Source organism: Lepidothrix coronata, unplaced genomic scaffold (genome assembly GCF_001604755.1).
Source record: "Lepidothrix coronata isolate B3197 unplaced genomic scaffold, Lepidothrix_coronata-1.0 Scaffold121, whole genome shotgun sequence".
NCBI classification, from domain to species: domain Eukaryota; kingdom Metazoa; phylum Chordata; class Aves; order Passeriformes; family Pipridae; genus Lepidothrix; species Lepidothrix coronata.
The window spans coordinates 3,417,136-3,432,743 of NW_016690301.1; the positions used below are offsets into that span (position 1 = coordinate 3,417,136).

At 53.9% G+C, this 15,608-nt stretch overlaps 2 long non-coding RNA genes across 2 annotated transcripts; one reads left to right on the top strand and one right to left on the bottom strand.

Moving 5' to 3' along the window:
• Positions 1-3,275: 3,275 nt before the first annotated feature.
• On the bottom strand, positions 3,276-9,555 carry LOC108502561. The gene is made up of 3 exons (XR_001876515.1): positions 9,317-9,555; positions 6,817-6,920; positions 3,276-6,405 (listed from the first exon to the last, which is right to left on the bottom strand). It is a non-coding gene; the product is annotated as an uncharacterized LOC108502561 (long non-coding RNA).
• LOC108502560 lies at positions 9,014-14,672 on the top strand. The gene is made up of 3 exons (XR_001876514.1): positions 9,014-9,113; positions 9,703-10,236; positions 14,501-14,672. It is a non-coding gene; the product is annotated as an uncharacterized LOC108502560 (long non-coding RNA).
• Positions 14,673-15,608: the final 936 nt, after the last annotated feature.

The window sequence follows — 15,608 nt, forward strand, 5'->3', positions numbered from 1 at the left end:
AATCACTGGGAAGATGATCCTAGGACATGCTGGAAGATGTCACATGGCAAAGCAAGCCTTGATCCTGTCCTCCCAACACCCTGGGCCAACCCAAGTGAGATTCTCAGGCTGCTCCTGTGAGGCTTTGGGGCCCCTCTTCTCCCAGTGGGGTTAAACCCATTTTCTTTAGGTATTTCTAGGAGTCAATAGCATTTCCAACAAAGCACGAGCTTTCTGTTATCTGCAACCAGCTTTTCCTCTCTAGAGACCACCATCCTTCAGTTCTCCATCCCCTACACCTGCAGCACTTCCACCTTTTGCTGGTTAGGCCCCAGGATGCTCATGAAGCTCTTTGTGCTCAGAGCAGGTCTCCAAGGATGGCCCAAGACCTGCAGCTGCACCGTGACTCTGGAGAAGCCATTACCTCCAACAACCTACCCTGAGCTTGCTCTCAACACCAGGATGGAAGTTCTTCCCTTCCGTCCTAATAACCTGATTCTCCACCTGCAGTCCGTGGCTGCCCTCACACCGTCAGTCCATGGCAGCCTCCATCCACAGGCTTTACTTGGCACCCAGATCCTGCACAGTCCTTTCCTTACCCATTCCCTGCAATTTCTCCCAGAAGACATAATATTTCTATCCCTGCCCAGCTCTGGATTATGAAGCAGGGCATGGATGCACCAGGGGAGCAGCACAGCAGGTGCTGGGCCAGGATCCCGGGGCTGTAACCCTTGTTCACGATGAGGAGCAGACAGGACATACCCACAGGGAGCAGGCTGGGGTGTGAGCAGTGTCCTGTCCCCTGTGCCAAGCCCTGTGGGTACCACACAGGCCAGGGTCTGGTGATGCTCTGCTCACCTCGCTGGACTAGGCAGGGTGGGGACCCTCAGAAGCCTGGAGAGTTCAATCCTCTGTGTCCTGCTCGTAAACTCCCCTTCATGCATGACTTCTCAAACGCCTTTTGAGTGCTTTCCTTTGCTCTCTGTGCCAGCAATGACTCAGGCTTGGATGTGCATTGTCAGGCAATCCAGAGCTGGCCTCGCTAGGAACCATTTGTTCTGCAAGAGCAATATTTAAGTGCCCTCTGGTGGTAGTTCCCTGTGCTGTTGTTGGGATTTCCCCCTTCTCCCTTCTGTCCAACATCCGCCTAGGATCTTCACTGGGGCATCTGTGCCGGCGGCAGGGCGGTCCCTGCTCCGCCAGACCCTCCCCCTGCACTCCCGGGCGCTTCCCATCCCGCTTCACTGCCAGGTTCTGCAGCAGAACCCTCAGCGTGTCCCTGATTCCATCCGTGCTGCAGGCCAGGACAGCCCCGGAGCTGAGCACTTGGCCTAGTTTGCTGCCCACGTGTCAGCTCATCCGTCCTCCCCGGCCCCATCCGGCAGCAGAGCCGCCTCGGCTGAGGATGCTCCGAGTGGGATCTCTCACAGCCCCCGTCCTTCCCCACCAACGTTTGTATGTCAGCCAATTTTAGCAAAAATTGGGATGTGTGAGGTATCAGGGTGATTCAGTTTCCCTTGTGCTGCGTGAAAAGTGGGGGCCAGGCAGCAGAACGACCCCTCAAGCTGCTCCCCCAGCGTGGAAGGGCTGCAGTGACAGTTCAGCCACGGTACGAGCCCTCAGAGACACCACAGGAAACCAGGTTTTATAACACTGCTTCTCCTGAAACTCCTTCTGCAACTCGCTGCTCTATTTAATTGCTGTAAAATACCTTACAGTGCAGTTATGTTTTCTTCAGGAGAAAAAGCATCTGAGATTCCTGCACAGCAGCTTTGACCACGGGGGGGGGGGACGGACGACAAATGGGATATGACAGAAAACATGTGCCATGCCCACAGCTGGATCAAAATCCAGCCTGACCACTTCCTAAAGCATGAAATAGGCATATTTAACCACAAGATTAAATATTTAGGCATATTTAACCACCCGGCTTCCCCGTCAAGGGACATGTCTACACTGGGCCTTTCTACTCTTCTCTGTAAGAGGGACAGAAACAGGAACTGCAAAGTAAAAGTGAGTCTAAGGGGGAACATGCCCCAGGTCTGGGATCTCCCGGACCCTGGACAGATGTTGGAGGTGTGCTGGTGGGATACAGCATTCCAGGGTGTCCCTGCTGCCCCAGGGAGCCACATAGAGCAACCCACCAGCCCCTGCACTCACCACCACGTGTGGGCTGCCCACGTTTGAACTGCATGATCCAAGCCCTTGTGTGCATCCCTGCTCTCTCACACCAATCCCTACAGGAAATGTTTCCCCCCCCAGTCCCAGGGGTCACCTAAGCCACTGCTCAGGAAGGGACAGAGCTGTCACCTGTGGGTCACACTTCACTGTGGGTTGGTTTGACAGCAAAAGGAGGAGTGACCCTTCCCACCTGGCTCTGCTCTGCCAGGAGCTTTCATTCTGCAGGGAGGACTTGGCCACCTGAAAGCCTCATAAATTAGGGGCAAGGCTGACAATGCTTCATTTCTGTGTGCACTGCTCCTGGCAGTCAGATGAGATGCTCACATGAGATGTGTGTATGTGTGAAGCACCAGTCCAGGGCTGTGAAATAAAGAGCCCAAAGCTGACCTCTTTAATTTGTCTTTCAGGCAGCTCGACAAACAGTCTGCGTCCCACAGGAGCAGCTCAGCTCACAGCAGTTCTGAAAATTCAAAGGAACTGTGTAGCTGTTTAAATATAGGCTAAAGCAGATATTTAAGTGCTTATCATTTCTCCTGGCCCATACAATAAATCTGCTTATCCTGCAAACTGTCCTGTGCTTACCTTGCTCTTCACTGGGTGGGCTCAGTCCCAGTGTTCTTGTCCAAGTGCCAGGAGACAGGACACGCCTGTGCCCATATGGTGAGTGCTCATAGTGTGACAGAAGAAATGCACATGTGTGTCCTGTTCCAGCACCAAACCCATCAAACTGAGCAACTCTGTGACTGTCCCACCTCCAGGGACAGTTGGGGACCTCTGTAGGTTCTCTGTCCACAGCTGGCAGCTCCTGCTCCAGCCCACCTTGTCCTGCCTGCCCCAAAACTCGCCCTGGCATTTCTGTGCCAAGTCATGGAATCACACATCTGCTGGTTGGGTTAACAGGGACCTCTGCAGGTCACCTGGGCTGACCCCACTCAACCAGAGCCCATTGGTCACGATTTTGTCCAGGTGACCTTGAAAACCTCTGAGAATGGAGATTCCACAACTCCCTGGGCAACCTGTGCCAGTTCTCAGTCTCCTCCAAATTTTTCCTTGTGTTCAGAGGGACTCTCCCATGTTTCCATTTGTGCCCATCATCTCTTGTCATGTCACTGGGCACCACTGGAAAGAGCCTGGATCCTTCCTCTTTCCACCCTCCCTTCAGGTATTTATACACATGGATAAGGTCCCCCTGAGCCTTCCCTTCTCCAGGCTGGACAGTCCCAGGTCTCAGCCTTTCCTTATGAGAGGTGCTCCAGTCCCTTCATGCTCTCTGTGGCTCTTCACTGGCCTCTCTCCAGTATGTCCATGTCTCTCTCTGTGCTGGGAAGCCCAGCACTGGACACACAACTCCAGGTGTGGCCTTCCACATGGGGAAGCCACACTGACTGACTCTTCCTGATGATTTTCTGATTCTTCCTGTGCCTGGACATGGTTTCCAGGATTAGCTGCTCCCATTCCAGGGATGGAAGTGAGGCTGACTAGCCTGTAGTTCCCTGGATCTTTCTTCTTGCTCTTCTTAAAGATAGGAGTGACATTTGCTTTTCTTCAGACTTTGGGTACTTCTCCCAGTTGCCATAATGGATCAAAGATTATGAAGAGTGGCCTTGAAAATGCATTTTCCAGCTCTCTCAGCACCCATGGGTGCATCCCATCAGGGTTTGTGGACTTACATATGTTTATTCCCTGACCTGACTGATCTTCTTCCACCAAGGCCTTGCTCCAGATTTTCCCCTTGCTCTCTGGGACCTGCCACTCCTAAAGGTCAGTCATGCCAGTAAAGGTGAAGGTGATGAATGCATTCAGTAATTCAGCCCCTGTAACCATGTCTGTATAACCAGGCCCCTCTTTCCTTCAGCCATGGGCCTGTATTTTCCCCAGCCTTCATTCTGTCACCTACATACCTACAGAAGCCCTTTCAGCCACTTTTCACATCCCATAGCAGAGTCATTGTCTTTACCTTGCCTAACCTCATTCCATGCTTGGACAGTATCCCTGTATTCCTCCAGGTCTACCTATCCTTGTTTTCACTTTCTGTGTGTTTGCTTTTTGTGTTTGAGTTTTGCCAGGAGCTCCTTGTTCACCCACACAGGCCTCCTGGCATTTGTGCCTGATTTCCTGCTTGTCAGGACAGAGCACTCTGGAGGCTGGAGGAGGTGATCCTTGAACATCCACCAGCTCTCCTGTGCCTGTCTTCTCTCCAGGGTTTTATCCCATGGCACTCTTCCAAGCAGACCAATGAAGAGGCCAAAGTCTGCTCTCCCGAAGTCCAGAGCTGTGCTCTTGCTTTTCATCCTCTTCCTTCCCTTCAGGATCCTGAAGTCTACAGTCCCTGCCTCACCCTGTCCTGACCTTCAGGATGAGGCACCTGAGGCTCCAGTCTCCACTGGTACTCAGCAGCCAGACAGGGTGTTTTTATCCCAAACCTGTCCAACCAGCTGTGGACCCTCCGTGTTTTCTCCTCCTGGAGCCGAACAGCAGCTGTTTTCAGGCATCTCACCCTGTGCTGACCAGGACTGAGTCTTCCCATGTGTCAAATAAGCAGAAGAGACCAAGCATCTCCACCCTGCTTCTCCCTCTACTGTGTCCTGTTGCCGTGTCTGCCACTGCCCAGCTTGGCTCTGGCTCTGCAGAAGGGCATGATCCAAAGTGGGCACCACTGAGCTGCTCACAAACGGGGGGTGCCCCTAAAAGCAGCAGGTTGGTGTTGCCCTGCAGACAAAGCTATGAAGAGCCCTCGTGGAGCACGTCCTTGGGATCTCAGGATGTCATGAGGCAGACTGGGATTAATCTGATTTGCACACTGGGGTGCAGCACTGCACAGCCCATCTCACAGCCTCCCCAGCAGTTCTGCCGCTCTGGGACAGGCCCTTCTCTGGGGACAAGGACACAAACCCTGTTTGAGAGGGTGCAAACCCCTCGTAAAGGGTGTCAGGTGTGTAACTGCTCTTCGACCCTGCAATTCCTGGCAAGCACCAAAGCTCAGCAACCTCCTTCAAAGGACATTCCCAAGGCTCCAACAGCCACGCCTGGGGAAGCTCCCGGGTTCCCAGGGCCCCGAGCCAGGCTGTGGCCTCAGACTGGTGTGGCTGTTCCCATCCCTGCCCAGAGCCACTGCCCCCAGCACTGCAGGGGTGCAGACCACTGGTGGCTGTCCATGTGGGGCACAACTGTCACCACACAGTGACTGGGGACAGTCCCACCAGGCAGCAGCTGGCATTAAGGGACAGGAGACTGTCCCCATCCCCCAGAAGCCAGAGCGCTCTGGTCACTGGCCTCTCTGGTGATGTGACCTTCCCAAGGGATGAGTTAAGGTATTTGGGAATAGCCATGCTGCATATTAACTAGTACTGAGGGACTTTCCCCACTGGGGTTAAAGCTGCTGTGATGCCACCACCAGCACAGTGTCTCTGGTGACAGAGGGGACTAACCAGCATTTGCTCCTTCATGTGGTCTTAATGATGGAGATACAAGCCAGGCTGCAACAAGGGCTCAGGTCTAGCACACCTGGGAGTCCTGGGACAGAAAGGACTAATAACACCTTGGACTGGCAATAGTGAAGCCTGATGGCTGCCCAGGAGCATTAGGGCACAGAAAAATGACACTTGTGCTGTTGGCTCCTTCCTGGTGTTGTGTCCTGTTGCTTTGGGGACAGTGACAGTGCAGGAGAGTGGTCACAACAAACAGGGTTCTGCTTCCCAACAGCAGCAGCAGCATCTGTCTGGTCTCCACCTTGGAACATCTCTGTGTTTAATTAAAATAATTAAAAACACTTAAATCCAAGCAGAAGAGGGTTGTTCAGAGCCCACAGGAGAGAGCTGGCTGATACCTGCTGCTGGCTGGGGAGGGTGAGGAGCAGCTTTCCTCTGCCCTGGTCCCGGGCTGGGTGGCACAGCTGTGTCTCTGCACTGGGGTGGAGATGAGGATTTGAATCCCCAGGGCTCTGGTTTTGCAGAGGTTCTTGTGCAGTTGCTGAGCTGGGAGTGAAGCCAAGCCCGACGGATGCACTCGGAGTCCCCGTGTCCGAGCCCTGCCGAGCCCCCTGGGAGCTGCTGGCCTTTCCTCCTGGTGCTGGAGCAGCTTCAGAAAGAGGGGACAGAAGTCAGAAATCTCTGTGGCACCATGTGGACTGGAGAGCTGCAATCAGCCTCCCACCAGACTTGCTGATACCCGATGTTATTTTGAGGCCATAAAGATTATATATGTGCTCATTCCCCACGGAGCTCCTTTGCTCAGTGCTTTACACTCCTGCAAAACAGAATGTGCCTTTCTGGAAAGACAAAATAAAGCTAATGGAAGACAACCAAAAGATTGACTTTTGCTTTCCAGGACTCCAGCAATCCAAGGGTGATGCACCTTCCTTGGTTGCTGCACTCGGCTGAGGTTTTCTCCAGCAAGGTGCTGAGGGTGGGATAGCTGAGGAGGGGACATTCATGGGACCCCTGTCACTGCCAGGGCCTCCTTCCCTGTGTGCCCTTTCTGCCCAGGCTACTTGCATCACTTGGGTTCCATGTCAGGGCCCAACTCCACTGTCCCACATCCCCAGGTTTTCCCGTGGTTTCATCTGCTCTCCCCACGTGTCCATCCCAAAGCACCCACGCTGTCACCTGCTGCTTTTCCTTCCTCCTTTGATTGTTAAGCTGTTTTTACATCACCTACCACTTCTTCCATTTCCATGTGTTTTCTGCCATGGAGCAATGTCTCACAATCCAGCCTAAGGAGCCGTCGTAATTCCGGAGAAACGCAACGCTCCTGGAAAGGAGCTGGAAAACCCACTGTTATTTTCTTTCCTAATTGCAATTTCAGTGACTCATCCCTGGTGCCACACTGCAGTGCACAGCCATTGTGTGGATTTTTACCCAATCTTGAGCAGTCACAATTCACTGCTCAAGTTTTCAGGCCACCCAAGCCATTAGGAAAATAAATGTAAAATAAAAACCCGCTGGTGCTGTTGGCTGGTGGAGCAGCACAGCCCCTCGGGACAGCAGCAGAAGAGAAAGGCATTCAGTGCTCTCCAAGGCTGCTGTGCCCAATGTGGCTGAGCTGCTGCCTGAACATGTGCTCTTTGAACACGAGCTGACTCCTCCTTTCCCCTATCCCATCCTCTTCCTCTCTCCAGCTCTATCTCAGCCCCATTCCTCAGCCCTATCAAGCTATATAGGCTCTATCTCCGCCCTATTCTTTCCCCTCCCCACCTCTATCCCACTCCCTTCCCCTTTACTCCTCATCTTTATCCCACTCCCTATCTTAGCTCATCCCCTTCCCCATCCCATTTAATAAACCCCACCTCTATCCCCATCCCACCCATGTCATCCCCACCCCATTCACATCCTCATCCCTATCCCTATCCCCATCCCATACCCATTCCTATATGCATATCCATACTCATCCCCATTCCCTCCCCACCCTACCCCTATCCTCCTGTTTGTACAGGTCCCCAAAGCCTTCCCCAACCTCCCCACAACCACCCACTCCACTGGGAGAGGTTTCTGGGGACACCTCCTGGCAGGATGGGCAGTTCCTGCAGGAGCAGTTGGAGGGATGCCCTGGGACATGGGCTGGAGCTCACTCCCCTTCAAGCCTGTGTCTGTCACAGGGGCCAAAGGCATTCCTTGGAGCACTCAGCCCTGTCCCTGCCTGTGCTGCTGATTCACTGTTCAAGGTTCTGCTGGACTGTTTGTACCAGGATACACAATCCTGGTTTTGCCAGGACCATTCCCCAGCTCTTCTCCCTCTCTCCCAGTCAAGGTGGAAAGATTCTGACGTTGGCCATGAACTGGCAGGACAGCACTGGGACACACCCTGCTACTCCAGATGTCCAAACTCAGTTCCAGGGCACCAAAGCCTTTTGTCAACCAACACAACCTCCAGGGAAGAGCTGACCATGTTTGTCTACCCCGTGCCTGGAGAGCTGACCAGCTCCTGGCACTTGGCTGAGCGTGGCTGGACCAACCTTGCTGAGCAAGGCCAACCTCTGCTGCAATGAACTGAATTCCAACGGGCTTCCAGAACCAGGCAATGGGGGCTTGGTGGGGATGGGCAGCTGGAGAGGAGCCCAGCCTGCCCCGAGCTGCTGTGAGGGACACAGGGAGCTGCTGTGAGGGACACAGGGAGCTGCTGTGCATCTCCAAAGCCCACACTGGCCACTCACACTGTTGCCACAGCATGATGTTACCAAGATGAACATTGTGCAGCTCAAGTTGTCATCAGGTTCAGCACTGGTTGGGATAAATCTGAGCCAGTTGAGGACTCATTGTCACCTTCCAGTACTTAAAGGGGCTTATAGAAAAAGAGGGAGAGTAACTTTTTACACAGACACATAGTGACAGGACAAGGGGGAATGGTTTTAAACTAAAAGAGAAGAAGTTTAGATGAGGTACTAGGAAAAAATTCTTCCCTGTGAGGGTAGTGAGGCCCTGGCACAGGTTGCCCAGAGAAGCTGTGGCTGCCCCATCCCTGGAAGTGTCCAAGGCCAGGTTGGACAGGGCTTGGAGCAATCTGGGCTAGTGGAAGGTGTCCCTGCCCGTGGCAGGGGGTTGGAACGAGATGAGCTTTAAGGTTCCTTCCAACCCGAAACATTCCATGATTCTATGATTTCATTTCAGCAACACATTCCCTGGCTCTGTCACAGAGCATGCTGGAAAGGAGAACCAAGCTGGCAAACTGTGCCACTATCTCTGGAGCAGGACTAGTGGGAGCAAAGGGGCTTCCTGAGCCAGGCTGGGAAATGTGGCCAAAACTGGTGTTACAGGACCCAGCCACAGGCTCAGCAGCCCTCCTGTTGCAGTGGTGCAGGGGCAGGCACAGCTGGCTTTGCTCCTGGGGCTGAGGGGTGGGAGCAGAGCCCTCACTGGCAGCTCACCTGGCCGAGCAGTGCACAGACACAAACCCTCCCTGCTCCCTCACACAGCCCCTGTTTGCACCCTGGGAAACTGCAGCACCAAAGGGGAGCTGAGGTGAGGATTTGGAGCAGAGCAGGGTGGAGAAGGGGGAGCCCAGCTTGTGGCCCTGCTCACCCAAACCTCCAAAACACCTGTGAGCAGTGAGTGCAGCAGCAGCAGGGCAGGAAGGGCTGAGCCACCCAGGCCCCCACGGATATTCATAACTGTGTCATTAGAGGGTGCCAGTGCATTGCTGCACAACAGGCCTGTCCCCTCACCTGTCCCAGGAGGGGTCCTGGGCTGCAGGATGCAGATCTAAATTCCTTCTTGGGAAGCTCAAATGCCAGAGCCCACCCGGGTGTGGAGCCACAGGAGGGGAGCAGCAGATGCAAAGGGTGTCTGTGAGGGGAACCCAGTACAACACAGGGATTCTACAGGGCTGTGCACCAAGTGGGGCTGTGGAGTGGCTCCAGTGCCTCTTGTAGAGCTTGCTCAGCCTCATCCATGCTCAGACACCTTCCATTGTCCCACCCAGCAGGGCAGAGAGCAGCTAAAACCACCTGACACAGCCCTGCAGCCCTCCCCAAGCTCTCTCATGGCATTGCCAGCTGGGTGAGCCCCACAAACCAACCAAAAGGCTTAACCCAAGCTCTCCTTGTGTTAGGGGCTCCAGGACATCACAAACACACGTCCCACAACAGAGGAGCCAGGGTTTGCTTTCTTTGTGAAGGTGCTTTAATATCAGGATGCCATTGGGAGGCGACTCCAGAGCTCCCAGCAGACACAAGTCTGCACTAAAACCCCTGGAAGAACAATCTATGGGCTCCAAAACCTATTCTGATGAGCTGGAGAGCCTGGCATGCTGTGTGAGGTAGTGAGGGGCACTCAGGCCAGGGCTGGGGATCCTGGGGCCACATCAGCCTGGTTGTGCCAGTCCATGGAAGTCTGTGACTGTGACCCCAACACCTGGAAAGCCTCCTGCCTGCCACCAAAATGGAAAATGTTGTCCCTGTCTCCACTTACTGAACTACAGCACCTTGGAGGGACTTCAGTGCAAATCACCACCCCAGGACCCTTTGCTGCAGGGGACAATCCTTCAGCATAAAGCAGAGATCTCAGCTGCTGTTTTTGACTCCAGCTCATGGACCCTCTGTCCCTGCACAAGCTCAAGGACTCGAGAGTTGTCCCACTGAACCAGGTGGGACAAGGAGCTGTACAGAACAGGAGAGCCCTGGGAGGGATAAAGCATCCCAGCAGAGAAAAACACAGGTGCAAGAAGAGGGAACAGAGCTGCATAAGCCAGCTTTCCCAGGCAGGAAAGCTCCCAGTCCTGTGTCAGCTGTGGGACTGGGCACCCTGAGAGGCCTGGGAACCACGGGGTCCCACCCAGGGGGAGCCACGAGCAGGGAGAGGAACTCCCACTGTAGGTCCATTCCCAATCTGCTATTTGGAGAGGGGAGGCCAGGCAGCCTGGCCAAGCAACTGGGCTCAGTGGAGTTTTCTCAGGAAGCTGCTGATCCCTCTGGAACAGGCTCCCAGAGCCCAGGTCAGCTCCTCCACACCTACACAGGCTCAGCTGGCAGTGAAGGTCGTTCAGATGGAGCCTTTCCTACAACAGAGAGTTTCCCCAGGCTCAGCTGCTACTCACAGTACATCCCAGAGTGATTTCAGCCTTCACCTCCCTCCATCACCTTTCTGTGCCCAAGTTTTAAGCAGCAGGAGGTTTTCCCTGCTGGAGCTGTGTGGCAACACAGCAGTGATGCTGCTCCCACCAGAAAAGGGGAATTCAAGCACAGAAGCTGCTGTGCCATGTCCCTCCAGCACAGAAGAGGCTGAAATGACATTGATCCCAATGCTGGGAGGTGGAAAGCCAGTGCTGGAAGCAATCCTAAACACACACAAAGACAGACATGAGCTTTTCCTGGGCCCTCGAGCTGCTAAATTGCTGCTGAGGCACCTGGAAGTGAGGTCAGTCCACAGGAATAGGGAGGAATAGAGGAGCTGGCTGAGAAGGGGCTGGCATAGCCCTTGATTGATGGGGAGAGATGCCTTCATGCTGTCCCATGGGATATACAACATGTAAATGGGATTTGCAAGTGCAAGGGAAGGGCCCTGCCAGCAGTCAGGTACAATTCCATGAGGGTCCAATTTCAGCAGGTCTCGTGGGGCAGTGCTGACAGAAGGGCTGAAGGCAGATCCTGTGGGTTTCCCGTGAAGTTTGGGATTGCTTGAGTCCAAATCCATTGGTTGGTGACAGGGAGCTTCCAACATCAGTCATGGGGTGTGAGGCAACTCACACAAGCCATGTTTAGAGCCCTGGGGCAGAGGTCTGTTCTCCAGGAATGTGCCATTGCCAGTTCCTCCAGGACTAGGGACAAAACCCATGATCATTCCAGCAAAACACTGAACAAAATCAAGGCCCAGAGAGAACTGCTGCTGAACAGCCTCATACCCTGGTAACAGTGGAATATCTCCCCTCAGAACTGGGGGTGTCTCAGGGAAACCCCAGCTCAGGATTCACTCTGAGAGTGTTGAGCTGGAGGGCTTAGGAGAGTTGTTCCTTTCCTCTCCTGCCCATTGGGTCACACCACTGTGTGAATAGTGATGAATTTTAGGCTTAATTATTTAGGATCTTGCAAAGCAATCAACATTCTCAGGAAAAAATGCTTTGTGGGAAGCAAAAGACACTGCTGTGAGAGTGCCAATATTATTGCCTTCCCTCTAGTGCTCTTCCATCTGCTTTGCAGGAGCCAAGGGCTCCTGGATACCACAGGGTACCTGCAGCTGGATGCTGTGAAGGGTCAGAGAATCATGGAATGGTTTGGGTTGGAAGGAACTTTGAAGATCATTTCATTCCACCCCCTGTCATGGTGAGGGACACCTTCCACTATCCCAGGCTGCTCCAAGCCCCATCCAACTTGGCCTTGGACACTCCCAGGGATGGGGCAGCCACAGCTTCTCTGGGCAACCTGTGCCAGGGCCTCACCACCCCCACAGGGAGGAATTTTTTCCTAATATCTAAATCTAAACCTACTCTCAATGTGAACCCATTCCCCCCCCCCCCGTCTTGTCACTACACGCTCTTGTAAATAGTCTTGCTCCCTCTTTCCTGTAAGGAAGTTCCTGTGAGGATGGTGGTTTGCCTTCTGACAGCAGAAAACTGCAACCACCAAGATATAATTTCCCCTGTGCAACCTCATCTCTCCCCCTCCCCAGCCATCCAGCAGGACCCTGGTAAAACCCACACGCTGCGGGCTGAGCTCCTGTGCTCAGCCTCCTCCTGCCCCAGCTCCCCTCCCCAGCCCCCCTTGGGCTCTGAGCGCTGCATCCACACGGACACGTGGCCATCCTCCCTCACATCCCACCCTGCAGGGCCAGCAGCTGACCCACCCAGGCCACCACAAGCACTGCCAGGCCTCCTGGCCGTGCAGGTCCATCCCTCTGAAGCAGGGTTGTGTCCAACCCCTGCCCCTCGCTCCTGCAGTTGAAGGAGGCAGCAGGGTCTGCTCGAGGGTCCAGACCAGCTGGGCTAATTCTGAGGTTGATTTACTGCTTTGAAGCTGTTTTGCACCAGTTCAGCTAAGCAGGTCCTGTTTGTGGTAAGAGCAGTGCTGGTCTGCCCTAACACCCCCCAAACACCTCCTCCTGCAGCCTCTCAGCTGTACAGGGGCCATCATCAGAGCAGTGATCCTGAGGGATGATGAAAATCCTGGGCCTTTGGAGGGCTGGATCTGCATGGTCCTGCCATGACAGCCTGGATCTCAGCAAGAACAGGTCACCCCATCTGTGAGGCCCCCCTTAAAGCAGAACATCTCGGGGACAATCCCTCTTGCAGGCAGGATGGCACTTGCTGCCTGTCCCCCCAGCAGCCAGTGTGTTCTGCAGGGAATCACACCATGGGCACCCAAATACACAGGGCTGTAAATCCCTTGTCCCACAGTGAATTCTCCTGGATATCTGGCTGGGAGCTGCTCTGGCTCTGCAAAGATCACTCCCAGACCCTTCCCGTGTATTGTCCACTCCTTTGCATCCCAGGCTGGCACTTCTGCTGCTCTCCACATCTCCCCACGGTCCCACACAGCCAGCAGGACTCTTGGGCATTGCCCAGGGCTCCTGGAGAAAACCCCAAACACAGGTCAGATCTCCTCAGCCCACGAACCTGCCAAGCCTCCATCAATTCTTCTGCTCAACCACAGTCAGGCCAGCCCAGGAATGATGGGTTGTTGGCTTATTGCTGGGGCTGTCTTGGTTTCCCTTGGCTTAAACATCTTGGCAAGGGTTAACCCCAGCCAACCCCCAAGCCTCTTGCAGCCCTCACTCACTCCTCCACCAGCAGGATCGGGGAGAGGACTGGAAGGATAAAAGCTGAAAAGCTTGTGGGTTGAGACAAAGACAGTTTAATGGGGGAAGCAAAGGCCTCATACGATAGCAAAACAAAACAAGGACTGAATTCCCTGCTTCCCATGGGCAGGCAGGTGTTCAGCCACCTCCAGGAGAACAGGATCATATCACATGTAACGGTGACTTGGGAAGACAAAGCCATCACTCCAAGTATCCCTCCCTTCCTCCTTCCTCCCCCCTTTTTATATACTGAGGATGATGACTCCTGGTCTGGAATATCCCTTGGGTCAGTTGGGGTCACCAGTCCCAGCTGTGTCTCCCCATGCACCCCCAAATCCCTTGCCAGAGTGGCAGGAGGGGAAGCAGAAAAGGCCTTGGCTCTGTGTAAGCCCTGCTCAGCAATAACAGAAATATCTTTACATTATCACCCCTGTGACCAGCACAAATCCAACACACTCCATACTAGTGAAGAAAATTAACTCTGCCCCAGCCAAACCCGGAATGTCTCAGCCTCAGCTCCTGCAGGGCACTCAGGGGGGTCACGGGTGTTTCCTTATCATGGCCCTCAGCTCTCATGGCTGCAGGAGCAACAGAGCAAACCAATCCCTTCAGAGCAACGGGGGTTTGTCTGCCTGAACCCCACAGTGGCAGTCCTTGGGGATGCACCAGCTAGAGAGGGAGCACAGGTGCCCTTTGGACTCAATCCTGGCTCTGCTGCAGGCTTTATCCTATATGGAAAATGTCATCCTTTCAACAGCCCTCAGCCTCGAGTTTCTTCACCTCCTTTACAAATGGAGGCGAGTTGAAACTCAAACTGTTGGGGTGTCCTGTGTCCAAGCTTTTCTTGCAGGTAGGAAAACAGAGATGCAGCAAATTATCTACTTCTACCAGCCACACTGGAGGGCAGGGAGAAATGGATTTGAGATCCAGTCCAAGCTCCTCTTACCCTGGTATAGCAGGAGGAGAGCTACAGCTCTGGCTTCCCTTGCAGGCACCTTCACAAGGGGGTCCTTGAGCCTCGGACCTTGCCAGGTGATCTGTTCTCTTTCCATGAGTGATCAGCCTGGCTTTTGATAATTTCACATACCCAAACAGAACAGCCTTCCTATCTTATCTTCCAGCATAAATCTTGCTTTACTAAGTGGGAGTGAGAGACCAAAGGACACTGAGGGTGATGGAGAGCAGAGACCCAAGTGTGCAGAGACACCCAGCACCAGGCAGCAGCTTGGGAAGGAGGCAGAGCCCTGGGACCTGCAAGCAGAAGAGCAGATCAGCTTCAGGACTGTCCTGCATGAGGCCAGGGCACAGTGAGCAATGTGACAGCTTTCTGCACTGCTCCCAGCCCCGTGAAGAGGAGAAGGCAGAGAGGGTAATGCTGCCACTAACACTATTTCACCACCAGGCAGGACGACTGAGAAAAGGAGCAGTTGGAGAGTTTCATAAGTCAGCAGGAGGCTCACCAGAACCCATCCTGAGTAAGGACGGGTGGACAACCAACACTTCTCTCTCACAGAGCCAGTTTTCAGAGTGCAGGGCTTAGGTTCAGCCAGATGAGGCTGCAGGATAGGAGGGGACATTGGATCTGTTCAACAGCATCGTGCCTGGAGGCTGTGATTCAGGCTGGACCAGCAGTGACCCACTTCACACATGGGCTGCTGCTGCTTCCCTGCTCACAGACCATGGTTTGCCATCAGGAGTACCAGCCCCATCCACTCCAGATCCAGCAGCTTTCATTTGATTCAGATCAGACACCCAGGCACAGCTCCTGGCAGGGCAGACCAAGGCCTGCTTCCAAAGCCATCTGTGTCTCTGACAGAAAGCATGGATTGTAACCTTTAGACTGCTAATTTGTGTGAAGCAGGTCGGAAAAATTTCTTGATAGTACAGGTGATGGGTAAGAAAGACCTTTGTCCCAGGTAGGGCTTGGGATTTCAGCACACAGAGTGCAGATCCATGGACTTTATCCTCCCAGGTGGCACTTTCCTCTTGAGGTGTTATATCAACCCTGGATCTGCCCACAGGGGCCTAAACAGTGTTTTTGTGGAGGCACTGGCATGTAGTAGGCAGGAAAGTGCAGGCTGGTGGGAGTGTGGGGGTGGAGCAGGATCTCTTCAGCTGGGTCTGTCACAGAGACAAGGACAAGGACATCTCCTCCCTGATCCCTTCTGCCCTGGAGACACCTCCACCAAAAACAATCCCCAGCAAAGCTGCCCTGCCTGGCCCTGCCTG